Source organism: Nanorana parkeri, unplaced genomic scaffold (genome assembly GCF_000935625.1).
Source record: "Nanorana parkeri isolate BGI_ZX_2015 unplaced genomic scaffold, ASM93562v1 scaffold1840, whole genome shotgun sequence".
Taxonomy (NCBI): domain Eukaryota; kingdom Metazoa; phylum Chordata; class Amphibia; order Anura; family Dicroglossidae; genus Nanorana; species Nanorana parkeri.
Window position 1 is genome coordinate 29,934 of NW_017308108.1, and position 5,303 is coordinate 35,236.

Sequence of the window (5,303 nt, forward strand, 5' to 3'; positions counted from 1 at the left end):
GCCCTAATATTTACAGCAATGCAGAATGGCACAGGCTATAGAGGACTACACATCTCAGCAATACTTTATATAACAATAGCATTTCTGTATAAAGTACTGCTGAGATTTGTAGTCCTCTATAAAGGGTGATGTTCTGCATTGCTTCAACACCTGATCCCTGGAACGACTGACAAGCGCAGACTCCCGTCTCTCACTCTGTCAGAATATGCATGCAGAGTGGAGTTAATGGTGGGCTGTGCGGACTCTCAGGTGGCAGTGCGGAGTAAATAATGGGCTGTGCAGACTATCAGGTGGCAGTGCGGAGTTAATAATGGGCTGTGTGGACTCTCAGGTGGTAGCACGGAGTTAATGGTGGGCTGTGTGGACTCTCAGGTGGCAGTGCGGAGTAAATAATGGGCTGTGCAGACTATCAGGTGGCAGTGCGGAGTTAATAATGGGCTGTGTGGACTCTCAGGTGGTAGCACGGAGTTAATGGTGGGCTGTGTGGACTCTCAGGTGGCAGTGCGGAGTAAATAATGGGCTGTGCAGACTATCAGGTGGCAGTGCGGAGTTAATAATGGGCTGTGTGGACTCTCAGGTGGTAGCACGGAGTTAATGGTGGGCTGTGTGGACTCTCAGGTGGCAGTGCGGAGTAAATAATGGGCTGTGCAGACTATCAGGTGGCAGTGCGGAGTTAATAATGGGCTGTGTGGACTCTCAGGTGGTAGCACGGAGTTAATGGTGGGCTGTGTGGACTCTCAGGTGGCAGTGCGGAGTAAATAATGGGCTGTGCAGACTATCAGGTGGCAGTGCGGAGTTAATAATGGGCTGTGTGGACTCTCAGGTGGTAGCACGGAGTTAATGGTGGGCTGTGTGGACTCTCAGGTGGCAGTGCGGAGTAAATAATGGGCTGTGCAGACTATCAGGTGGCAGTGCGGAGTTAATAATGGGCTGTGTGGACTCTCAGGTGGTAGCACGGAGTTAATGGTGGGCTGTGTGGACTCTCAGGTGGCAGTGCGGAGTAAATAATGGGCTGTGCAGACTATCAGGTGGCAGTGCGGAGTTAATAATGGGCTGTGTGGACTCTCAGGTGGTAGCACGGAGTTAATGGTGGGCTGTGTGGACTCTCAGGTGGCAGTGCGGAGTAAATAATGGGCTGTGCAGACTATCAGGTGGCAGTGCGGAGTTAATAATGGGCTGTGTGGACTCTCAGGTGGTAGCACGGAGTTAATGGTGGGCTGTGTGGACTCTCAGGTGGCAGTGCGGAGTAAATAATGGGCTGTGCAGACTATCAGGTGGCAGTGCGGAGTTAATAATGGGCTGTGTGGACTCTCAGGTGGTAGCACGGAGTTAATGGTGGGCTGTGTGGACTCTCAGGTGGCAGTGCGGAGTAAATAATGGGCTGTGCAGACTATCAGGTGGCAGTGCGGAGTTAATAATGGGCTGTGTGGACTCTCAGGTGGTAGCACGGAGTTAATGGTGGGCTGTGTGGACTCTCAGGTGGCAGTGCGGAGTAAATAATGGGCTGTGCAGACTATCAGGTGGCAGTGCGGAGTTAATAATGGGCTGTGTGGACTCTCAGGTGGTAGCACGGAGTTAATGGTGGGCTGTGTGGACTCTCAGGTGGCAGTGCGGAGTAAATAATGGGCTGTGCAGACTATCAGGTGGCAGTGCGGAGTTAATAATGGGCTGTGTGGACTCTCAGGTGGTAGCACGGAGTTAATGGTGGGCTGTGTGGACTCTCAGGTGGCAGTGCGGAGTAAATAATGGGCTGTGCAGACTATCAGGTGGCAGTGCGGAGTTAATAATGGGCTGTGTGGACTCTCAGGTGGCAGTGCGGAGTTAATGGTGGGCTGTGCGGACTCTCGGGTGGCAGTGCGAAGTAATGGTGGGTTGTGTGGACTCTTAGATGGGCTAGAGACCAACAGCAGTGGGGGAAGGGGCAATTTTCTTGGGGATGGAGGGCCATTTGCCCTGTTCCCTCCCCCCCTGCATCCGCCGCTGTGTTCCCTGCCCAGCCAGCTGTGGTATACAGGAAGTAATAGACCAGTATACTTTGCAATTTACAGGTATACAGGGAGTAATAGCCAGGCATGCTTTCCAATTTATAGGTACACAATGGGGGGAATTCATCAAAACTGAAGCAGACAGAATCTGGAGCAGTTGTGCAAGGGCAACCAATTAGCATCTATCTTTCTTTTTCAAACCCTAATTGAAAAAACTGAAGAGAGATGCTGATTGGTTGCCATGGGCAACTGCTCCAGATTCTTCTGCTCCAGTTTTGATAAATGCCTAAGGATACCGATCCGGTGCTATCCGGCGGCCGGCAACTGTGCTGGGCCCCCCCAGCCTGAGGCCCCGGTGCCGTCGCACCGGCTGCACCGGCGGTAGTTCCGCCACTGGAATCATCTACCTTGGATTATAAGCTCCTTGAGGGCAGGAACTGATGTGAATGAATAGTATATTAAGCTCTGATGGTGATATATAAATAATAGAATAACAAAAAATGTAACATTTAAGAACAGCTCAGAAACTACACATTTTGTAGCCACCATAGGTATTATAAATGCCCCCTGGGGGGTGTATGGGGTATGAAGAAGATTCAGCCTCCTCGGAGTGCCTCAGTTCTGTGTGTTGCTGGGTCACCGAAGGAGAAGGAGAGATGGGAATGTTCTGTACTGAGGACGGAAGTAAATGGTGTAATCCGTACTGTGTATAGACGTGTCCTCTGGGTCGCAGAGATGAGGCGCTGCCAAATGTAATTATTATTTAAGTTTGCTAATTGTTCTTAATATGAGCTAATTATTCTGGCAGAAAGGAGCCGAGTATGTCGTAACTGCACCAGAGGGACCCACGGAAGAGCCACATCACCACGCCAACAATAGCAACACGCCATGGCCAATACACTTATGGATATACTATATACTGACTGCTCAACCAGAGAGGGAAATATAGAGATACATAGATGAATATGATAGATAGATAGATAGTTTACAATAATCTATCTATCTATCTATATATCAACCAAATATGCACTGCCAAAGTAGGCTGTCGCTGTCCCTGGGGCTAGTTCTATAACACCACCTACTTTAAGATATCCCCCAAACCTGAAATTTAAGGCATTTGTATATTTCCTAGGTCAACCCCCCAAAAATGGACCCTCCTGTACTGTACTTTTATTCTGCATTGGCAAAGGTCCCCCACAGAGGTGCTGGGCTTCCCATGCTATTTGGGTGACAATAGCTTGCCTTGCAGCCTTCCAAAAGCCCACAATTGACCATCTAAATTCCCCCCAAATGGACTTCAGTGCAATTTGAATTAGAAATTTGAGTTGGCAATTTGAGTTGAATGGAATTTTCGCACATTGGCTCATCACGGCTCACAAGCTGCCCCCGGCTCTTGCACCCCTTTCCCTGGGTCTTCTGCATTTTTAGGGATATGTTCTTTGTATGTATCATATATTGTACTTTTGTCTCACTGGCTCTGGAGGTGCCACAGGCTACCAATCCTCAACGTGACTATAGTGAGGACTGACTGCACAATTCACAGCCAATTCTTACAAGGTTATTCACAAAAGGGTGAAGAGTTTGGAGAAGGCCGGAGAAGGGAACCATCTAGGCCAGAATAGCTGATTTGGAGAAATTCTCCAATTCAGCTCACTTTCCAGTTCAGCGATGTTGTCCTAGATTGTTCACTTCTCCGGCCTTATCCAAACTCTTCACCCTCCTGTGAATAACCCTGTGAATTTCTTATTAAATTGGAAGAGAAAACTGGATCCGGGCCAGGAAAAAAGATGTTACAGCGCCATCTACAGGTCGTAGGGGGAATAATGCGGTGCAACAAGTTCCAAAAAAAAAGTCATATTAATCATAATCAATTTTCCTGTCCTAATTTTGGTAGAATTGACCAAATTTGTGTATCCTCAGAAGCAGCTCTTTTCATTTACTGGCAAGTTTACACTTCCGCTTTACATCTATGTTGAGGAAGTTCGGATACCCTGAAAGATTTATCTCTGTCTGTTACTATGATAGCGAGTAAAAGCACTACGGGAACTATTAACGCGCGCCAGGCAATCTCCACTATGTGATGACTCCCAAGTGACCGTGAGGCTAGCAATTTAACATCTCAGAGTGGGTCGTTGGCTTATTGTGGGGGTAAAACAAACAGTTGGGCTTCACACACTTTAGTCTTTCTGTAGTTTATTTTCTCAATACAGGATACCCAAAACCAGCAAAATATCCCAGGCCTTCCTATTATTTCAGCAACAAACTTGATGGTGGTTCTAATTTCTTTAGTAGCGACCTCACAGTAATAACAAAGCTGATGGTGACTGTAATGTTTCAATAGCTGCCTCCGAGTTACAATGGATCCTACTGGTGATTCAACTGAGCTACTGGTGGGCCAGATTTCTTCAGTAGCAGCCTCCCAATGACAATAGATCATTGAAGAGCAGCTTTTGGTCAGCATTATATTTTAGTAGCAGCCTCCCAATAGGAAGTGTTGCTCTGACCCCAAGTGAGCAGTCAAAGGTACTTAAAAGAGCTGAGTACCAAGGTCTTCATGCAATGTCTATCCAACAACAGCTTCCCTCAAGTTCTCCTGGACATTCTTCAGCACAGCAGACTTCTCCGAAGTTGTTCCAGACAGACAGCCAACTTCCTAATTCATTAGTCCCTAACACAGGCCAACCTAGATTCTCCTTTGCGTATTTCTTCCAGATCTGTGCATCCAGCATGAAACAACCCCTGCACTTTGCCTCAGTCCAGGAGGCTCTATGGACTGGTCACTGCTACCATCTCTCCTTGTGTAGGAAGACTGGTCTTGACTCCGCCACCTGTAGTTCTCTGCAAGAAGCATGCGGTGGGAGGAGCTTATGAGTCCCGCCCACAGTTCTACTCTTTGCACAGTCTATGTACAACACAGGGACCATTGCTACTTTTACAAGCGTTTTGCAAGCTCATATCTCAGCCTTCGCAAAGGCTTTTGGTGCACAGAAACTGGATTTACCGTATATACTCGAGTATAAGCCGTCCTGAATATAAGCCGGGGTACCTAATTTTACCAAAAAAAACTGGGAAAAAGTATTGACCCGAATATAAGCCGAGGGTGGGAAATGAGGCAGCTACTGGTAGATAGATACCAATAAAATTACATTAATATTTTTTTTTTTTTTTATAAATCTTTATATTCATTTTGCAGTTTATAATACAAATAAACAGGGCACTAACATAGTGCCTCAAGTACAAAATAACACACAGTACGGCATAACATATGCCCAAAATACACACACAGTACGCATAGACAATCCCCGATCAGCATCCCCC